Genomic DNA, 23,327 nt, shown 5'->3' with positions numbered 1-23,327 from the left:
AGAACATCAACCGAAGAAGAAAAAAGAAAGGCCTGAGAACATCGACAGTTACGCTGAGACCGCCTACGGCTGCTTCACCAACTTGCGGAAGCGGGCTGCCTTCGCGGCCGCCTCGTCCCACTTGGTCGCCGCCGCATTACTCTTGGGCTTCTTTGGCCGACTGCCGAAGTGGGTCATCGCGGCCCTGCGCTTCTGCGCGCCACCATGGGCAGCCGGCCCGGCAGATGGGCCCGCGCCTTGGTGATCGAGCGCCGGTCGGCGGCGCTGAATGACTTCGGCCTCGTCGTCGTCCGGCCAGTCCTCAAAGGCGGCCCCGAACCCAGACCCACCTGCATTGCCACCTTCCCCCGCGACGTCGTCTTCCATGACGGCCGCCCCCAGGTCCGGGTCATCTATGTCGTCCATCATGCGGTCGAGGAGGAACTGGCGTTCCACCCCTACAGCCCCGGCTGCCGGCGGAAGCATGGGGTTCTGCCAAAAACAAGCCGGCTGGTTAGGAGTCGGCCATCATGAACTCGGCAATAAGCAAAGAAAAGAAAAAAGGAAGAGAAGCTTACCGTAGGTGGAGGATTGGCGCGAGAGTATGGCTCCTTGCCATACTGCCACTCCTCGGTGAGCTTGCAGTTGGAAATATAATTCACCATATAAGACACCTCGGCGTGAGGCATCTCCTTGGTGCTTAGCCGGCACGAGTCGAAGCGGCCTCTCATCTGGCCGATCATGTGAGGTCGGCCCTGGAGTGGGAGCACCCGGCGCTCCATGAAGGCAGCCACCAGGTCGGCCCCGGACAGACCCTCTGACTGTATCATCACCTGGAGCCGGGCAACGGAGGCGGCCCCACCCGGAGACAGCGACCTGGCCCGGAAGGACCATGAAGGCTGCCTCCTAGCCAGCGGGCCGGCTACATAAGCCGGCAGGTTGACGAAGTCCCCTTGCGGAGCGATGTTCTTCACGTAGAAGTAAGATTTCTACCAAAGCTTCACCAACTGGATCAGCAGGATGGACGAAAATGGGTTGTTGTCACTCGTCCTCCGCACGGCGACGAAGGCGCCGCATGGGGTGGGCACGCCCGCGACAACAGTTCCAAGCTTGCACTGGAAGAATTATCCCCACAGTTCGAGGGTGGGGAGGACGCCAAGAAAACCCTCGCATAGGGTGACAAAGGCTGACAGCAGCATCACTGTGTTTGGAGTAAGGTGATGCGGCTGGATATGATAAAATTCAAGGAAGGAGCGGAAGAACCCGCTCGCCGGCAGGCCGAAGCCGCGTAGGCAATGCGAGCAGAAGATTACCTGCTCGTCTTCCTCCGGTGCCGGCGAGATCTCCCTCTCCGGCGCGAGACGGATCCGCACGTAGTCCGCGCCCGGCAGCCGCCGCGTTCGGCGGAGAAAGTCGACGTGGTCGCCGTGGACATTGGAGCCGTCCCAGTAGCTCGACAGCGCCATGAGAATGGCGCGGCGACGAGAAAGATGCGGCGACAGGGAGACATGCGACCCTGTCGCGACAAAGCAACGGCGAGCCAAGGAGGTTGGCGGAAGAGCCGGGCAGCGGCGGGGAGTTGTGGCAACAGAGAAGAAGAAGAAAAGGAAGGGGCAGGGCAAGGGCGAGCGTGCGAGCGTTTTCCGCTCCCCTCCTCCCCCCTACTTATAGCCTCGTGCGGCGAAGCCGAGGAGGCGAGGCGTGGGGGACGTGGGATTAACTGCGCCCACTCTCCCATGTCCTGCGCTTATTGCGCCTTCACGGCATGCGGTAACCGCCGCTGGGAGGCACGCGGTCCGTCTGGGCCGCAGAAGATCTGAGCGTGGACCGTGGCCCAGTAGTGGCGGGCCCCAGACTGCGGCGGTGTCCCGTCGCGCGCGTCGGCTGGCAGGCCCTTCCAGCCACTGGGTGCCACGTGGCGCGTGGGCGACGAGCGGTCAGCCCGCAGCCTGACTCGCGCGCCGCTTGGTTCCCGCCTACAAACTTCGAAGCCCTACAGAAGACGGCGCACCCAATCAAGGCCGGCTCCCAGTTTCCGGCTCCTCAAGACAGGAAGCTGTTTGAGCGTCTCGACTCTTTTTGTTGCCTCGGAGCCCAACCAGCTTCGGGGACTACTGTCGAAGTAAATGACCACGGGTAGCCTAGCCGGCTCCCCCTGGCACTTCAGAAAAATTATAGGTCGATCAAGCCTTCAAGCTTCCAAGACGCGGGGCCGCCTTCCTCCAGCCGACTGCCCCTCAGGCCGGCTGCGCGAAGGCGGCCCAGGCCTAAAAATCTCCAAGAAGAAAGCCCCGAGAGGGCCGGCTCCACGAAGCCGGCCACAAGAAGGCCGACTCCAAGAAGCCGGCCCCCCCTCAGCAGGCGGCCCAGATCGTGCCCTCAAAGTCTGCACCCACATAACGGCGATGAGACAGGGCGTGGCTACAGCGAAACCTGCCACCCCCGAATCCCGGAACACGCCTGGCCACAGTGCACCATACGGGGCGGCCATCACCCGTCCGGCGCGGCACTGTTGCCATGTTGACCGTGATGTCACCCACGGCGTGCCGTCAGTACGACCCGTGGGAGGCGGGCCCCATCTGTCAAGGAGACATCCGAAGGCGGCCAGGCCTCCCCCAGTCGGCCTGGGGTACGGCCGACTCCCAGTAGCCGGCCAGTCCACTCCCTCGAAGGAGACGCTCCATTAAGGAGATAAGATGAGGTAAGGCTACAGCGACGAGCCACCCGGTAGCAGCGTTGTAGCCATGCTTACAACGACAAAGCCCTCGTCACTAAGGGCGAGGCCACAGTAACCAGCCCCCGACAGGACCCCTGAGCGATGGGGCCGGCCTGTCGACCAGAGGACCGGCAGCCGGCGGGGCCCACCAGTCGGCGGGCCCCACCAGTCGGCGGAGAAGCCGGCGGGCATAGACACAGACAGCTAGGGCCCATGCCCAGCCGGATTACCATTGTACCCCTGGGGGTAGGCCTATATAAACCCCCAGGGCACCCATGCAGGGGAGATCTCTCTTTCGAGAGTTTTAGACACCACAACAAGGAGAGGAATGGGCTGGCCTGGCCCTCCTTCATCCTTTCACCGAACAGCTCAAGGAGCATCTTGTAGCTACTTGTCAAGCTAGTAATCATGCGGAGACCCCGCAGAGCAGCATTAGGGGTGTTATCTCCACGGAGAGCCCTGAAGCTGGGTAAGATTCACCGGCGTGCATGTCTTCGCCTTATCCCGTTTCCAGGCACCGGCGATGTATTATTGGCTCCCACAATGATAAGCCATCCGTTGGCATATGTCGCACCAACCACCCGACACTCAAACCTCCATTCCTAAATATAAGTCTTTCTAGAGATTCCACTATAGGCTACATATGGAGCAAAATGAGTGAATCTACACTCGAAAATGCATCTATATACATCTGTATGTGGTCCATACTGGAATCTCTACAAAGACATATATTTAGGAATAGAGGCAGGACATTACACAAAATCGTAGGTGGCATGTAGGAATTCCAGTGCACTACATTAGGCTCCCTTAGAGTGCCTGCTAGTCCAGCACACAGAGTCATGCTAGTTTATGCTACACACACAATCGTTAATTGGTGGTTTAAATATGCCAATGGATATGCAATGTATTGTCATGTAGAGATGTCTTAAATTAGCAGTGTCAACTTGCAGATAGGGTTACACAATGAGAAAGTACAAGATGTATGTGGCAATTTTATGGAACATTGCAAAAAAAGGAGAGGCGGGGGTGAGCCTATACAGTGTGCTATGGTACATCACTCCTCCATTGCAATCATCATGACATGTTATTTGTATGTCAGTTCTATTGGCCAAGTTTCTTAGGGACAGTTATTACGAGTTATCCTAAGAAAATAAGCACCTGTGAATATAAGCTCCATGTAATAAGCCAACCAGTTCTTTTCATTGCGTTTTCAGCTGATCTTTGGTATGATCAGTGCAAAGTCTAGATTGCATTATATTTTTTTCGTTTTGCTGCCCATAAGAAAATTAATTTGACATGCAAACATCACAAATTGAACCCAGTGCAGTAATTAATATGATAGGAAAACAGACCATCACTATTTGCTCAAAATGCAAATACAAAGATACCATCTACTTGGCACAATCTACTTTGGTCAATGGTTTCCATAGAGATCCCATTGCCTAATCTAAACGGAGAATGCATGACCCACATTCAAATGAAGAACAATTATTTATTGAAATTCTATGGTCCAAGTGGCTGGTTATTATCATATAGCAGCACCACCTGAAACCATCATATAGCAGCAGCAGCAACTCATAGCAACTCATCATATAGCAGCAGCAGCACTAGCAGCAGTGTGCAATTCTCATATACCAGCAGTAGCTCATAGCAATTCATCATAGAGCAGCAGTAGGAGCAGCTCATAGCAATTCATCATGTAGCAGCTGCAGGAGCAGCTCATAGCAATTCATCATATAGCAGCAGGAGGAGCAGCTCATAGCAATTCATCATATAGCAGCAGCAGGAGCAGCTCATAGCAATTCATCATATAGCATCAGCAGGAGCAGCTCATAGCAATTCATCATACAGCAGGAGCAGCTTATAGCAACTCATCATATAGCAGTAGCAGGAGCTCATAGCACTTCATCATATAGCAGCACCAGCTCATAGCAATTCATCATATAGCAGCAGCAGCTCATAGCAAGTCATCATATAGCAGCAACAGGAGCAGCTCATAGCAATGCATCATATAGCAGCAGAAGCAGCTCATAGCAATTCATCATATAGTGGATTAGAATGAAAATTTGGCAAAAAATCAGAGGAGATCCTCACCTTGTTGGATGAGCTCATCCTTCAACAGCACTTCAAGGCCACGGCCTAGGAGGTGGGGAGGGGAAATAAGGTGCCTTCTATCGCAGTGTGGAATCAGCCGTAGTTGTGCAACGCCTGCCGGAGTAGTGCGTTGGACGAACCACAGTGGAGCAGCTGCTGGAGACCATGAGAATGAGTGGCGGCGCCAGAGGGAGGAGCAGCTAGGGAGATTTGCCCCTACCCGCCGGCCATGTAGCCTAGCTGGACAGAGCATCGTCGAGGACCAGGTAAGATGGGACCAGTGGCGGCGGCTCGCTGGAGGAACCCTAGTGCTGCAGGCAGGGGATCGAGGTAGAGGGAAAGGGGGGAAGAGATGCAAGTGGGCAGGGCAATGAACGGTTGTGTGTTTGTTTTTACTTGAGGGTGAGGTGTGATGCGGGTGTTAGTAGTTGCATTTTGAGTGTAATATAGGCAGACAACAGAGTCATTTCACTATTCCCCTTCCCTTCAATTTTTAGTGAGGTTCTACCCGAAACACCCCCCTCCAAAGCGAAATTAGTTAATCCCAAGCCCATAACTCAAAAATGACTTCTTTACATCTTTTATGGCTTATTTTGAAAATAAGCCCTGAAAAGGCAGAATAGAACTGGCCCTTAACCTGTAATTCAATTGTGTGTGCAATGATGAATCACCCCTTCCTGCTATAGTGTACATTTAGGCATCATCATACATGGCATAACCTAATACATGTGCATTCCATTGTAGAATCTGGAATAGCAATGTTGTTTAAATCTTACATACATGAAATTAGTTAAGCCCAAGTTCATACGTTGCACATGATGTTTAAATGCCCCTTAAATCTGGCCAGTCAAGTGATGGTCTTTTAGCCTCCTTCTTTGCTTCTTTTCTTGATATGTAAGATTTTCTCACACATCTGTTCAATTGCTTGTTTGCATCAGCCAACCATACTAGGACTGTTTGCTTTGATTACTTGTTGTTCTTGACCTAACACTCTAACAGAGCTTGTTAATGATTTAAACATTAAGGGCTGCAGTAGTGGGGCCTTTTCTAACTCATAGGTGACATAAAGGTTTGGTTGTACACTAAAGTAGGCTCTCCAAGAATACTTGGAAATCCAGTTCGAAGGTATGCCTAGTTTTTACATACATTGTTGAGGAAATCGTTAACTGGTAATTGCTCGGTTGACTGGCGAGTAGGGGATTAATAGGATAATCGGCAAGTTAATCAGCCATTTAATCAATTAGTCGGACAATTTATCAGTTTATCGGCTACTCGGTGACCCTATGAGTAGGGATTAATCGGCAAGTTAACTGGTTAATAGGATGAACTCTTGAACAGGATTCACATAGTGCAGACATAGTAAATGCTCATTTCATTGTGTGCAAGTGCAAGAGATGCGGCGTGTTTCATTATGTGGTGCTGTTTTGTTATAATATCATCCTTTTGTGTTCATAGACTGGAAAGTATGCATATTGATCTTCCAAGGAGACGAGTAACTAGTTTGTGTCACCTTGTAGAGGGGGTGCAATGAAGATAAGATTGAGGATTTCCAAGTACAAGATGTTAGGGAGGAGCCTTGCAAGAGAAGTAGGAGCTGCGTTGAGCCTCTTCAACATGTTAAGGTAAGTCACTGTATCCAACTCGACAGTTCAATTCCTTGTTTGTTCCAGGCATAGTTAATTTGCTCTTTTCAATTGCTTTATTTGTCCTCAGTTAATGAGATGCCCAAAGAATGATGCCTGATGTTGGGTACTTGTATAACTATTAGTTGACATAATTAAAGGCCTTACCATTTAGTTACTCTGCCAAAGTGTGCCTGAAGCTTTGAAGTCTATTAATCAACTATTATTGCATGAGGCTCACAATCTAGTTTATACTAGGCTAATGATTGCGTAGTTTTGCTTGTTGTAGTATGTTTGTATGAAACCCTTTGTTGATCATTATGCTCCCTAAGACTTTAATTGAGCTACAGAATGGCCAACTGCTTGCTTACTTCTACGCAACGTGCTGTCTAAATTTGTAACTTGTTTGTGTTTTGGATTGGGCCCCAACATCATGCTCCTCTGGTGAGCTAAGAGAGATTTTTGTATGCAGGCTGCACAGACTACCTTTTATATAATTTTTAAAATATCATCTGCTTATGCTTCATGACGTATAACATTATTATTAGTCCTGTTTTGCCATGTACAAAATAGTCTGTCTTGCTCGCTTCACTTTTGTAACTATATTTTTGCCCTAGTCATGTGTATTTACAGAAACATTTCAGGATGAAGTGACATCAACACAAAGATCTGTGAGCAGTGCGGCATGGCCGTTGCCGAATGATTATGGATTGGAATTGGAATGTGCTGATGTTCTCGAGCATGAACTAGAGGTGGCAAGACAACGTGTACATGATTCTCAACGTACAATCAACAAGTTGAGACTGGACATGTAGGTATTAGATGCAGGAGTCAAAAAATGAAACAAGACACTGAGGTAACAACGAAGGAATTGGAGATTTTGCAGACTGAAATTTGTGCTATCTAAATCTGGCCAATCCTATTTTCTGAAGGGATTATAGTTCAAATGGTAAGTTATGTTGATGTGCGTCCATGATGTAGGAGCTGTATTTGCCCAGTGTATATAATTTGTTGTTTGTGTATGCTTTATTACCACTGGTGCCGAACCATAATGCCCATTGGGTATAATCGGCTGTAATTTCTTTATTGTATAGTGTAGGATTATTCTACGTTTCTATGCCTTATTCTCTTTATTGAATAGTGTATGTTTTTTAGAGGTGCTAGTATAGAGTAGGATAATTCTTTGAAAACGGGGGCCAACTCTCCCAAACGTTGTAGTGACCATGGCCCTCCACAGGCCGTACGATCCATGGGCCATCTACGGGACGGACGATCCATGGCCTTCTATGGCCGTCGGATCCATGGGCCTTCTATGGGCTGTCGGATCCATGTGCCTTCTATCGGCTGTCGGATCCATGGGCCTTCTATGGGCTGTCAGATCAATGGGCCTTCTATGGGCCGTCGGATCAACGGGTCTTCTACGGGCTGTCTCATCTATGGCCCTTGTACGGGCCCTATAAGGGGCCGTAAACGGGCTAGAGTGGAAATCGTATGTTTTATGGGCTGGCCATAATGGGTCGTTAATAGGCCGTATTTGATGATGCTATGAAAATGGCCCAACAGATTAACGGGCCACAAAAGGGTCGACTCTATCCACGAGCTGAATTTGGCCCACAAGCAGAAAAGGCCAGTAACGGGTCGTAAGTAACCGAATGCTGGAAATGAGCCCAAGAATAAATGGGCTCTGAGAAGGCGAAAGGTAACACGGGCTGGAAACGACTCAATGGAATAATGAGCCGCTAATGGGTATAAAGCGATACACTGTTAATTATGGGCCGGATTCACCACGGGTCGTTAATGGGCCAAGAGTTACAAAGGGACTCATATGGGCCTAAATACGTCATGGGCCATACATGGGCCGGAAGTTACAACAGGCTAGAATCATATTGGACGGCCCAGATGACGCTACTGGGCCTAATTCCGGTAGGCCGTAACGGGTCATGAGTTAGCGGGCTATAAATGGGCTATATGCGAACATTTCGTTAACAGGCTTTTCGTGGGCCAGCCCGCCACCTTTTGACCAAGTCAAACGGGCCGGCCTTTTCACAAAAATGGGCCTCTATTGGGCCATGCCACATGTCGACGTATCATAGGCGCCTTGGGTCCAATGTGTGGATGACACCTGTCCCAACGGTGAGCCGACACGTGTTTCCTCTAGTCAATGATGATTTTACATGTGGAAAATCCCCATTGGGCGGGGCTGTTAACGGGTTATCGGATCCAAAACCGGACCCGATAGCTTAACGGCGTTCCTTTACGATGGATGCCACGTGTCGGTCACCCTTGACGAAAGCACTTCTGTGATGCGTGATTTATCTTCATGGAAGTGGACACTTCCGTGATGATAATTTTGGTAATGTCATGGAACACTTCTACGACAGCATAGGTATGACTATCTTGATCCTGTCATAAAATCATCATGCATGACAAAAAACACGACCTACTGTGACAAACACGTATCATCACGGAAGTGTAATTTTTTTGTAGTGGGCTTCTCTCTCGAATAAATAGCATATGGTGGGTAAACAAATTAATGTTTGGCAATTGATAGAAAAGCACATAGTTATGATGTTATTAATGGCAATGATCATGTATATAGGCATTACATCCATGACAAGTAGACCGAAATTATTCTGCATTTACTACTATTACTCCACCAATCAACCGCTATCCAGCATGCATCTATGATATTAAGTTCATGACAACCAGAATAATGATTTAAGCAAGATGACATAATCTAGACAGAATGAAACCAAGCAATATGATCAAAGCCGTCATTTTACCCTTAATGGCAACAAGACACATACATGCCTCGCTGCCCCTAGTGTCATGATACGGCTCCAACGTATCTATATTTTTTTATTGCTCCATGCTATATTATCTATTGTTTTAGACATTATTGGGCTTTATTTTCCACTTTTATATTATTTTTGGCACAAACCTATTAACCGAAGGCCCAGCCCAGAATTGTTGTTTTTTTTCCTATTTTAGGGTTTCGAAGAAAAGGAATATCAAACGGAGTCCAAACGGAATGAAACCTTCGGAAACGTGATTTTCTCATCAGATAAGATCCAGGAGACTTGGACCCTCCGTCAAGAAAGCCATGAGGTGGTCACAAGGGTAGGGGGCGCCCCCCTAGGGCGCGCCCCCTGCCTCGTGGGCCCCTCGAAGCTCCACCGATGTACTTCTTCCTCCTATATATATCCACGTACCCCCAAACGATCGGGGACGGAGCCAAAAACCTAATTCCACCGCCGCAACTTTCTGTATCCACGAGATCCCATCTTGGGGGCCTATTCCGGAGCTCCACCGGAGGGGGCATCGATCATGGAGGGCTTCTACATCATCATCGAAGCCCCTCCGATGAAGTGTGAGTAGTTTACTTCAGACCTACGGGTCCATAGCTAGTAGCTAGATGGCTTCTTCTCTCTTTTTTGGATCTCAATACAATGTTCTCCCCCTCTCTTGTGGAGATCTATTTGATGTAATCTTCTTTTTGCGGTGTGTTTGTTGAGATCGATGAATTGTGGGTTTATGATCCAGTCTATCTATGAATAATATTTGAATCTTCTCTGAATTCTTTTATGTACTCCCTCTGTTTTTATTTACTTCGCATCATAGCTTTGGTCAAAGTCAAGCTTTATAAACTTTGACAAAGTTTATAGACAAAAATATTAACATGTACAATAACAAATCAATACCATTAGATTCATTATTGAATGTACTTTTGCATGATATAGATTTGTTATGGTAAATGTTTACATTCTTTTCTATAAACTTGGTCAAACTTTACGAAGTTTGACTTCAGTCAACTCTAATATGCGGAGTAAATAAAAACGGAGGGAGTATGATTGGTTATCTTTGCAAGTCTCTTCGAATTATCAGTTTGGTTTGGCCTACTAGATTGGTTGTCCTTGCCATGGGAGAAGTGCTTAGCTTTGGGTTCAATCTTGCGGTGTCCTTTCCCAGTGACAGAAGGGGCAGCAAGGCACACATTGTATTGTTGCCATCGAGGATAACAAGATGGGGTTTTTATCATATTGCATGAAATTATCCCTCTACATCATGTCATCTTGCTTAAGGCGTTACTCTGTTTTTAACTTACTAGCACATATGCCCGTGCATTGCAACGGGAGAGATATTTTATTTACGACAAGCAACGGAAAAGATAATCGATTGTGTCCGAAAAAACGATCTCCACAACGTTAGGCGAGAGAGCAAGGAGTTGTGGTCTTCTTACTAGACATGTTTGGCTCGTGAAATCTTGATAGTGGTGGGGTTGGTAGGCGTGGTGGCGAGTACCCAACTCGTTATTTTTTATTTTGCATGCCTCCTCATTTGGTGGATGTGTGACGACCATCGGGACACGGTTGCTTCGAACACTCTCCTACGACGGTGTAACCGGATGGATTACTAATTGCAGCGCATAAATCCTCTTACACAAGCATAATTAGGCATGAATGTCCCTTTATTATGAAGGTTTATTCTCTTTAATTATTTTAGCACTTATATTAAAAAAATTGAAAGCCCAAACAGTTAAAAAAAGTGAACATTTTTTTTTGAAAATTCCATATAATAAAAAAACAAAAAAATTAGAAACGGGAATAGTTATTTAAATTTGAAAAAATATGTTGAAACCATGAACCTGTTATAAAAACACAAAATTATTAATTTTTTTAAAAGGGGGACATTGGGAAAAAATTAAAATGTTTTTTTAGACGAAAACATTATTTTGTTTTTGTGAACTTGTCAATAAAATAGGAATATTTTTTTAAATATGGAACATTTTATAAAATATTAACTTTATAAAACAATCTCAAAAAATTCTAAAACATAATTTTTTTAAATGGCAACATTTTTTAAATGTTGAGGAAATTCCGAAACCAGTTTTTTTAAAGTTTCTAATTTTTTTCAAAACAAGAATAAAATATTGTAATGCTGATTTTTTGAATATTTGAACAAAAATTAAAATTATGAATATATTTTGTATATTTTTATTTCACGGCAAAATAAAAAAGTGAAAAGGAAAACGAAACACAGGTATAAAAATTTAGTTGAAATGGGCCGGCCCAGTCTTGGGCGACCTGTGCGTTCCTTGAAGGTCTTTTTAACACCTGGGCAGGATAATTACTGGGTTGGCTTTGTTGGGCTGGAGTGCGCCCGGCCCAATTACGGAATTCTGGAGAAACTTTTTGTCTTCTCTAGTAGATGCACAAAAATTTAGTACCACCTCGGATAGAAAAAATATTTTTGACGGTGAACGGATGAAAATATAAGAGAAACGCACCTTGCTTTATTAGTAGGTATAGAATACTCTAGATGGATGCTGGATAGCGGTCGATGAGTGGTGTAATAGTAGTAGATGCAGAATCGTTTCGGTCTACTTGTCTCGGACGTGATGCCTATATACATGATCATACCTAGATATTCTCATAACTATGCTCAATTATGTCAATTGCTCAACAGTAATTTGTTCACCCACCGTAGAATACTTATGCTCTTGAGAGAAGCCACTAGTGAAACCTATGGCCCCGGGGTCTCTTTCTCATCATATCAATCTCCATTACTTTATTATTGCTTTGCTTTTACTTTATTTACTTTACATCTCTATACCAAAAATACCAAAAATATTATTTATCATCTCTATCAGATCTCACTTTCGTAAGTGACCGTGAAGGGATTGACAACCCCTAAGCGCGTTGGTTGCGTTGAGCTATTGTTTTTGTGTAGGTACGAGGGACTCGAGCGTAGCCTCCTACTGGATTGATACCTTGGTTCTCAAAAACTGAGGGAAATACTTACGCTACTTTGCTGCATCATCCCTTCCTCTTCGGGGAAATCCAACGCAGTGCTCAAGAGGTAGCAAGAAGAATTTTTGGCGCCGTTGCCGGGGAGTCTGCGCAAAAGTCAACATACCAAGTACCCATCACAATCCCTATCTCCCGCATTACATTATTTGCCATTTGCCTCTTGTTTTCCTCTCCCCCAATTCACTCTTGCCGTTTTATTTGCCCTCTCTCTCTCTCTATCCTCCCTCTCTTTCTCCGTTTTCCTTTTTGTTTGCTCATGTGTTAGTTTGCTTGTTTGTCGCGATGGATCTACCTAGATTTGGTGGTCTTCACCTTAAAAGGTTAGAGGAGATCGAAAACAACGTCAAGAAGTTTATGGTTTTGCAATTTGAGCATAATAATTTCTTTAGAAATTAGCTTAAGGAACAAAAAAGTTTCTTGAATTATATGAATAAAGAGCTCGATGATATATCTAAAGAATTTGATGGTATAAGGTCCCAAATTGCCCAACTTGAAAAATTAACTGTTGAAATTTCGAATATGCAAGGTACCTTAGTTAATAAGATGGCTGCTAAACCAGATTCCTATGAAAATAATGATGAAGATCTAAAAGCTATTGGTGTGTCCCCTATTAAATCTTTGTTTTGCAATATGAATCTTGATAATGATGGGACTGAATATGATCCACCTTTACCTAGAAGGCGTTCTAAGAATTCGGAATTTGTTGATCTTGATGCTAAATTTGATAAAAGTGGGATTGAAGAAATTAAAACCCTAGATGTTGCTAAACCCACTATTATGAATTTCAAGGAATTTAATTATGAAAATTACTCTTTAATTGATTGTATTTCCTTGTTGCAATCCGTGCTAAAATCTCCTCACGCTTATAGTCAAAATAAAGTGTTTACTAAACATATTGTTGATGCCTTGATGCAATCTTATGAAGAAAAACTTGAATTGGAAGTTTCTATCCCTAGAAAACTTTATGATGGGTGGGAACCAACTATTAAGATTAAAATTAAAAAATATGAGTTTTATGCTTTGTGTGATTTGGGTGCTAGTGTCTCTACTATTCCCAAAACTTTGTGTGATTTAGTAGATTTCTGTGATTTTGATGATTGCTCTCTAAACTTGCATCTTGCGGATTCCACTATTAAGAAACCTATGGGAAGAAGTAATGATGTTCTTATTGTTGCAAATAGGAATTATCTGCCCGTAGATTTTATCGTTCTTGATATAGATTGCAATCCTTCTTGCCCTCTTATTCTTGGTAGACCTTTCCTTAGAACGGTTGGTGCAATTATTGATATGAAGGAAGGGAATATTAGATTTCAATTTCCATTAAAAAAGGGCATGGAACACATTCCTAGAAAGAAAATAAAATTACCATATGAATCTATTATGAGAGCCACTTATGGATTGCCTACCAAAGATGGCAATACCTAGATCTATTCTTGCTTGTTATGCCTAGCTAGGGGCGTTAAACGATAGCGCTTGTTGGTAGGCAACCCAATTTTATTTTTATTCCTTGATTTTTGATCCTGTTCAGTAATAAATAAATTATTTAGCCTCTGTTTTGGTTGTGTTTTTTGTGTTTAATTAGTGTTTGTGCCAAGTAGAACCGTTGGGAAGACTTGGGGAAAGTCTTGATTGAACTTGCTGTAAAAAACAGAAACTTTAGCGCTCACGAGAACTGCTGTCATTTTTATTTGGAAAGTGATATTTAGTTAATTCCTTTTGCAGATGATTAATAGATAAATTCCTCACGTCCAGAAATTTATTTTAGAATTTTTGGGTTCCATATCTTGCGCTAGCTACAGATTACTACAGACTGTTCTGTTTTTGACAGATTCTGTTTTTCGTGTGTTGTTTGCTTATTTTGATGAATCTATGGCTAGTAAAATAGTTTATAATCCATAGAGAAGTTAGAATACAGTATGTATAACACAAATATAAATAAAGAATTAGTTAATTACAGTACCTTGAAGTGGTCTTTTGTTTTCTTTCGCTAACGAAGCTCACGAGATTTTCTACTTTAAGTTTTGTGTTGTGAAGTTTTCAAGTTTTGGGTAAAGATTTGATGGATTATGGAACAAGAAGTGGCAAGAACCTAAGCTTGGGGATGCCCATGGCACCCCCAAGATAATCTAAGGACAACTAAAAGATAAAGCTTGGGGATGCCCCGGAAGGCATCCCCTCTTTCATCTACTTCTATTGGTAACTTTACTTGGAGCTATATTTTTATTCACCACATGATATGTGTTTTGCTTGGAGTGTCTTTTATGATTCGAGTCTTTGATTGTTAGTCTACCACAATCATCCTTGCTGTACACACCTTTTGAGAGAGCCATACATGATTTGGAATTTGATAGAATACTCCATGTGCTTCACTTATATCTTTTTAGCTTTATAGTTTTGCTCTAGTGCTTCACTTATATCTTTTAGAGTACGGTGGTGGATTTGTTTTATAGAAACTATTGATCTCTCATGCTTCACTTAGATTATTTTGAGAGTCTTAATAGCATGGTAATTTTCTTAAAATCCTAATATGCTTGGTATGCAAGATTAATAATAAAACTTTCTTATGAGCATGTTGAATACTAAGAAAATTTTGATGCTTGATGATTGTTTTGAGATATGGAGGTAATAGTATCAAAGTCATGCTAGTTGAGTAGTTGTGAAATTGAGAAATACTTGTGTTGAGGTTTCCAAGTCCCGTAGCATGCACGTATAGTGAACGTTATGCAACAAATTTGAACATGAGGTGTTATTTGATTGTCTTCCTTACGAGTGGCGGTCGGGGACGAGCGATGGTCTTTTCCTACAAATCTATCCCCATAGGAGCATGCACGTAGTGACGAGGTTTTTGATTACTTGTAGATTTTTGCAATAAGTATGTGAGTTCTTTATGACTAATGTTGAGTCCATGGATTATACGCACTCTCACCCTTCCATCCTTGTTAGCCTCTTCGGTACCATGGATTGCCCTTTCTCACATTGAGAGTTGGCGCAAACTTCGCTGGTGCATCCAAACCCCGTGATATGATACGCTCTTTCACACATAAACCTCCTTATATCCTCCTCAAAACAGCCACCATACCTACCTATTATGGCATTTCCATAGTCATTCCGAGATGTATTGCCATGCAACTTTCCATCATTCTGTTCATCATGACACATTCATCATTGTCATATTGCTTAGCTTGATCATGTAGTTGACATAGTATATGTGGCAAAGCCACCGTTCATAATTCTTTCATACATGTCACTCTTGGTTCATTGCATATCCCGGTACACCGCCGGAGGCATTCACATAGAGTCATCTTTGTTCTAGTATCGAGTTGTAATCATTGAATTGTAAATAAATAGAAGTGTGATGATCATCATTATTAGAGCAGTGTCCCAAGTGAGGAATAAAAAAGGCCATAAAAAAGGCCCCAAAAAGAGAGAGAAAGGCCATAAAAAAGAGAAGGCCCAAAAAATGAGAGAAAAAGAGAGAAGGGACAATGTTACTATCCTTTTACCACACTTGTGCTTCAAAGTAGCACCATGATCTTCATAGTAGAGAGTCTCTCATGTTATCACTTTCATATACTAGTGGGAATTTTTCATTATAGAACTTGGCTTGTATATTCCAACAATGGGCCTCCTCAAGTGCCCTAGGTCTTCGTGAGCAAGCAAGTTGGATGCACACCCACTAGTTTCTTTTGTTGAGCTTTCATACATTTATAGCTCTAGTGCATCCGTTGCATGGCAATCCCTACTCCTTGCATTAACATCAGTCGGTGGGCATCTTCATAGCCCATTGATTAGCCTCATTGATGTGAGACTTTCTCCTTTTTTGTCTTCTCCACATAACCCCCCTCATTATATTCTATTCCACCCATAGTGCTATGTCCATGGCTCGCTCTCATATATTGCGTGAAAGTTTATAGGTTTGAGATTACTAAAGTATGAAACAATTACATGGCTTTTCATCGGGGTTTTGCATGATGATAGCATTCTTGTGTGACGAAAATGAAACATGACTAAACTATATGATTTTGTAGGGATGAATTTTCTTTGGCCATGTTATTTTGAGAAGACATTATTGCTTAGTTAGTATGCTTGAAGTATTATCATTTTTATGTCAATATGAACTTTTGTCTTGAATCTTTCGGATCTAAATATTCATACCACAATTAAGTTTGGGGATGCTTGATACGTCTCCAACGTATCTATAATTTTTGATTGCTCCATGCTATATTATCTACTGTTTTAGACATTATTGGGCTTTATTTTCCACTTCTATACCATTTTTGGGACTAGCCTATTAACCGGAGACCCAGCCCAGAATTGCTGTTTTTTTGCCTATTTTAGGGTTTTGAAGAAAAGGAATATCAAACGGAGTGCAAACGGAATGAAACCTTCGGAAACGTGATTTTCTCATCGGATAAGATCCGGGAGACTTGGACCCTCCGTCAAGAAAGCCACGAGGTGGTCACGAGGGTAGGGGTGCCCCCCCCCAAGGCACGCCCCCTGGCTCATGGGCCCCTCGAAGCTCCACCGACGTACTTCTTCCTCCTATATATATCCATGTACCCCCAAACGATCGGGGACGGAGCCAAAAACCTAATTCCACCGCCGCAACTTTCTGTATCCACGAGATCCCATCTTGGGGCCTGTTCTGGAGCTCCGTCGGAGGGGGCATCGATCATGGAGGGCTTCTACATCATCATCCAAGCCCCTTTGATGAAGTGTGAGTAGTTTACTTCAGACCTACGGGTCCATAGCTAGTAGCTAGATGGCTTCTTCTCTCTTTTTTGGATCTCAATACAATGTTCTCCCCCTCTCTTGTGGAGATCTATTCGATGTAATCTTCTTTTTGCGGTGTGTTTGTTGAGACCGATGAAGTGTGGGTTTATGATCCAGTCTATCTATGAATAATATTTGAATCTTCTCTGAATTCTTTTATGTATGATTGGTTATCTTTGCTAGTCTCTTCGAATTATCAGTTTGGTTTGGCCTACTAGATTGGTTGTTCTTGCCATGGGAGAAGTGCTTAGCTTTGGGTGCAATCTTGCGGTGTCCTTTCCCAGTGACAGAAGGGGCAGCAAGGCACGTATTGTATTATTGCCATCGAGGATAACAAGATGGGTTTTTTATCATATTGCATGAAATTATCCCTCTACATCATGTCATCTTGCTTAAGGCATTACTCTGTTTTTAACTTAATACTCTAGATGCATGCTGGATAGCGGTCGATGAGTGGAGTAATAGTAGTAGATGCAGAATCGTTTCGGTCTACTTGTCTCGGACGTGATTCCTATATACATGATCATACCTAGATATTCTCATAACTATGCTCAATTCTGTCAATTGCTCAACAGTAATTTTGTCGTGGAGTTGAGACGGCAGATGTCCTAGAGCAAGGACTTAATCGTAGGGCCATCGCACTAGGAAGCTTAAAGGGGTTAATCGGGACAAAGGACACACGAGAGAGTTTTTATACTACTTCGGCCCCTTATGATGAAGGTAAAAGCCTACATCTAGTTGGGATTGGAATTGCTGAGGTTTCGATCTCCAAGGGGCTTACTTGCCGGCTTGGTTATCGGTTTGGTTGTTTCTTGTCCTAAGCCGCCACCGGGTCGTCCCCTTATATACATGGGTTGACGCCTCGTGTCCTACAGAGTCCCGGCCGGCTCATAATCGTGTCCGGCTCGGTGACTTCCTTTACATGCCTTTCTTTACAAGTCTTTACATATGGCGGTTTACAATAACGGGCCTTAAGCCGGCCCCAGCTCTTTGGGCCTTCTATATGTTTAATAAACTATCATCTTGAATGTATACTGGGCTTCTTATGTAACCCGCCATTAGGGTTGACCTGGCCCCTCTTGGGCGGGTCATACTGGTAGTAATATCCCCGACATTAGGCCCTAGGTTGACTTTGAACTTTGTTCTTTGTCAATCTTCAATACTTAGATGAAATCCATCTTCTGTTCTGAAAAAACCCTGTAACCCGCCGTGACGTCATCTTTTGAAAACTCAAACAACTTTCATGATGTCATCTTCCAACGGATCTTTTATCTTTAATGCTTCCCGAGAATCGAGGCGTTCGTTTAGCTGGACAATCATTATTTTGGTGCTCCCTTGATTTTCGTGCCCGTCTGTTCGCATCTACCCTTATAAATAGGCACGCGACCGGTTTCTTCCATTCTCCTCTCTTCCTCATCTTCTTCCTCTCGCAACCTCCGCTACTGCTCGAGCTCCGCCGCCACTGCAACTCTCATCGTTGTCCTCAAGCTTGGCCGTTGCATCACCCTGACTTCGTCCAGAGAACGCGGCGACTCTTCGCGGCAGGCCTACATCTTGTAAGTTTCTTCTCTCTCATGCACCTAGATCTGTTCTAGGTTTGCGAGTTCTTCGGTGTTCTTCACCTGTTCGCCACGGATCATCTTGTAGATCTTCTTCGAAACTTCTTTTGATCCAAAAAAAGAAATATAACTCGCGCGGTAGCTGTTTGGCATTCATTTTTGATATCAGTAGATCCCTTTTACCTGTATAGATGCTTCTTTATAGCCGACGAACTCATCTATACTAGGTTTTTAGGTCTAGAATATTTCCATTTTGGAACAGCCATTTGATCCAAAATAATAATGATAGCTTGGTGAAACTTGTTTATGCCAACACTTAGCTGAATCTGCTTTTTAAGAAAATCTGTAGTCATGGCGGCTTACCACTCCGGCTTTCTTTTCCTTATATGTCATTAGCCCTTAGTTAAGCCGCCGTTACTTGTTTTACATCTTTAACCTTTAACTGTTAATTTTGCCATAAACTGAACCGGTATGTTGTTGTTTTTTCTTTCAGTCCCTTGCACATCATGCCGTCAAAGACACCCACCATCTGCAATTGGGTCCCCTCAACCATAACTGAGGATCGTTTAAAAGAGTTCTTCCTCATTGGGTTTCTGCCCTCAAAAACATCATGTCTTATCGTGCTCCTGACCCGGAAGAAGAACAGCCACATCCAAAAGATGGTGAAGTGATTGTCTTTACTGACCACATGAACCATGGTTTCTCACCGCCCGGTTCAAAGTTTTTCAGAGAAGTTCTTCACTTCTTCAAACTCCATCCTCAGGATATTGGGCCCAATTCCATATCCAATATTTGTAACTTCCAAGTACTCTGTGAGGTATATCTTCAGCAAGAGCCGACTGTAGAACTATTTAGAGAATACTTCTATCTGAATCGGCAGAACGAATGTACCAATGGCCTTAGCTTGGAGCTTGGAGGCATCTGAATTCAACACTGGCAAAGTGTTGTCTTCCCTCTTATAGTTTTACCAAGTCACCCAAAGGACTGGAACCAAACTTGGTTTTACTGTCAGGACATCTCACCCGCCAACGAGAAGCCACTGCCGGGTTACCGCCCCGACCCTCTTGACTCCAAGTTCATACTGCCAGATAAACTTACAGTTGCTGAACGCAAGAAGCTGCTTCCCTCTATCAGAACAATCAATGGTTTGTTGGGGAACGGTTTAACCGGAGTCGATCTAACCCGCTGCTGGATCTCATGGCAGATTATTCCATTAAGCCGTCGTTCAAAATTGATGTATGAATATGGTGGAGACCCGGACGATTCTCTCCGTCATTCCCCGGTTCAATTAACCAAAGAGGACATTGTCCCAATGTCAAACCTTTCTGGTGAATGTGAAATATGAATATTGCAGTATTACTAGGTTAAATCCCTTCTGTAAGCTTAACCCGGTACCAGAAGTAAGTTTATTTTGATCTTTTTTCCTTTGTATTTTGTCCAGCCACATTGTTTATCACTAATCCTTCCTCTTGTCTTGTAGGCCAACTCTGACTTTTGGAAAGTGAAATATGATCATGAAGCTGCCAAGAAGGCGAAACTCGCTGCCATGAACGCCAAGAAATCGACCCGGAGATGGAAGAAGAAAAAGAAGACCACTGCTGAAGATTTAATGAAACTTGATGACACGTCTGACTCAGAGGTAGCCCTTGATTCACTTGGCCAATTTTTTAACAATCTTATTGACACTGATCCTTACCAGGATGACACTGGGGCCAGTCAGGCCGGGGAAGCAGAGGTAACTATCATTTCCTCTGACTCAGAGCCCTTACCAAGACACAAAGTTCGACGAGTGATCCGTAAAGTAAGGTTTTATAACCCCTTAGCTCACTTGGATCCCAACTTTCATTTGAAAAAACAGCAACATGAGAGCTGCCGTGAAGTTGGGACTGAAGATGAACCGGTTGTCGTCCTTCGACAGACCCCTCGGAAACGCCCGAACGAGGTTTACTTATTACTGTCTTTAACTCGTTCGAATGAATCCTGCTCCTTGTATAACTTTTTTCTTTTATCCTTTCAGGAGGTGTCTCATTCTTCAGGCGATTCATCACAAACACAATTTCCAGCTTTCAAGACTGCTCCTGGGTAATCAGAAATCATTCTCTCTTCCGGGTTGCTCAATTGTATCTTTTATGCTGACAATCCTGCAATACTTTTCCTTAGCGGCCAGGCTAAATCCAAGAAGGCGAAGGCGGCAAAACTGGTGGAAGATCCGCCAGTGCTAACATCTGAACCGGCCAGGCCGCCTTCTCCATTGGCTAACGCCCCAGAGCACCCGCCTATTGACAATGAGGCAAACCCTCCTGAACCGACTTTTGATGAAGCCACAGTGAATTCCTCTACAGCTGGTCCATCAAGTTCAACCAACCCGCCATCTCCAACTGCCCAAGATGTTCAAGTTACTGGGAGCCGCTTTGTTCAGCCGGGGAACCCAACCGCATTGGCTCGCTGTACAGCGAAGCAAGAGGCGTTGGAGAGGCAGAAAGGTCGCTTTGACGTTGCCAATTATGACCGTCTCAATGCCAGTGATATTTTATCCGGCTATCTCAGTCATGTACACTCCAGTCGTGAATTTGAGATTGAGATGGTCAAGCAACTTCAGTTGAAGTATGAGGTATGTTTCTCCGGTTTAATTGTATTCCTTCAGCCCCCAAGTCTGCAGATTATGAAAGAACCGGAAAAATAATCTGTAGACTTTGAAAATATAGGCCAAGACTTTTACTTCTGAATCTTTGCTTGACTATAATAAAACAGAGCTTCACTTGTAGTCCCCAAGGACCGGTTCATTTTGATCACAAATGAATCGGTACTTTGTTTAAATTTGTTTTTGAAATTGTCTTCAAAATACTTAATACTCTGTCTTAATCTTGATAAACTCACTGAACTATATACATTAGCCCCCACGTGCCAAGTGATGTTACTTTGTAAGGGACTTGGGACTTTAAATATGTTTGTAAAGTCGTAGAAATTTGATTTGGCATACATTAGCCCCCAAGTGTCAAGTGGTTTTCTGTAAAGTACTTGAGACTTGAATCTTGAACATAATTTTTGAATTTGAAACCAATTCTTGACCCATCTGAATGTTTTACAGAACGCCTCGTCTGAATTGAACTCTCAATTGACTGACGCAAAGACCCAGCTAGCAAGTCAGGAGTCAGAAATCAAATCTTCCACCTCCAAACTGCAAGCAAGCCTTTCTGCAATAGAAAATTTGAAGACCAGCTTTACTGCCAAGGAGAAGACTTGGGAAAATGAGAAAACAGTGCTGACCCGACAAGCTGAAACAGCCGAAACAGCTCTGAAAGAAATTTCAACAGAGCTGAACGGTTTAAAGGGTCGTGTGTCTTAGATGGTTGCTGCTATCTTTGGTAAGCTGCCTGATCTGACCTTTTGTATATTTTTTGCCAAAACAGAGTATAATCCGCCAACTGATTCTGTAAAAATTTACGCAGGCCCTCGAAGTAAGAATCTGAGCCAAGACCCACTGATTAAACTGAAGGCAGTGTACACCTTGGTTGAACAATTGTATATTGGTGCACAACGGGATCTGGCCGCTATCTCTCCTGCAAATCAAGGACCCAACCAGCTCAGCGATGTCCTGAAGAAGTTGTCCATCCTTCCTGCCAGATTCCAAGAAGTAAAGCGCTCCTATGCGCGAGCCGGAGCTTTGACTACCCTAAGCCGCTCCAAGGCTTGGGTGCCAGACCTTGACCCGATGGACGTAGCAAGAGGTTACCCTACTGTGAAAGAGGACGTGTCCCCGTTTGATCAGGATGATTTCATAGCTTGCGTACGCGAAGTCCGGCCTCAGGCGACTAGTCTTGGAGATGACACCAATGTAGACAAGTACCAGCCGGGTTTTGATAGTGAAAATAAGAAGATGGCCACTCCTTCATACAAAGTAGCAGATCTGATCCCACCAATGAGAGAAAATACCTTTGCCCCGGAGATTGACCCGGTCGGCCTGATTGACGATAAAGCCGAATTTGTCTCCATGAACGGCTTTGATTGGTCAAAATCCAACTTCCAGCAAACAGAAGGTGTTGAACCGGCGAGGGAGGGACGATGATCATCTTCATGGGCTTAAAAAATCCTTTTAATAACTTAGTTGCTAAAACACCACATGTTTGCTTACGCCATCGCGCATAAAATACTTCTATGTGAATCTGCTTGCAGATGTCAATGTATGCATCGTTTAATGTTTGTCTCTGCAATGTTTGAACTCTCTTCCTGTGAATACAAGGAAAAGACTGGCAAGGCGGTTTAGAACCAAACGGGTTTAAACACCTCATTTACAACCCATATATTTACCTCAATAAAAAAAGAGACAAATATAAATAAAGGATAAGGGTTAATACTAACTCTTGAGTTAACGCAGCAGGTAAGCGCGTATAAGTAAGAACCATACCTTGTCCTTGTTGATCCTTAGATCACCGGTTTAAATAATCCGAGTGATAAACTTGATACTTCCATATGTATGAAAAGTTAATACTTCTCAAATACTCAATGATCATCATATCTTAGTAGCTCGTACCTTTGGATCCTTGAACCACCGACTTGAATAACCCGGGCGGCTGTGTTGTCCAATAATTGAGCCGGTGAAGAAAACCAGACTATCTTATTTGTAATATTGAAACAACAAAAGCTAAAGGGCAAGCAACATATAATAAATATAATCTTAACTCTGTATTCAAAAGGTTGGGGGTTTCTGATTTGAATACGATCAGTAAACCGGACCAAAGGGGTTAAGCTAAGGTTCGAATACGACCATATAGCC

Source organism: Triticum dicoccoides, chromosome 7A (assembly GCF_002162155.2).
Source record: "Triticum dicoccoides isolate Atlit2015 ecotype Zavitan chromosome 7A, WEW_v2.0, whole genome shotgun sequence".
NCBI lineage: Eukaryota > Viridiplantae > Streptophyta > Magnoliopsida > Poales > Poaceae > Triticum > Triticum dicoccoides.
The sequence above is the reverse complement of the archived record's forward strand: the minus strand, read 5'-3'. Positions refer to the sequence as shown.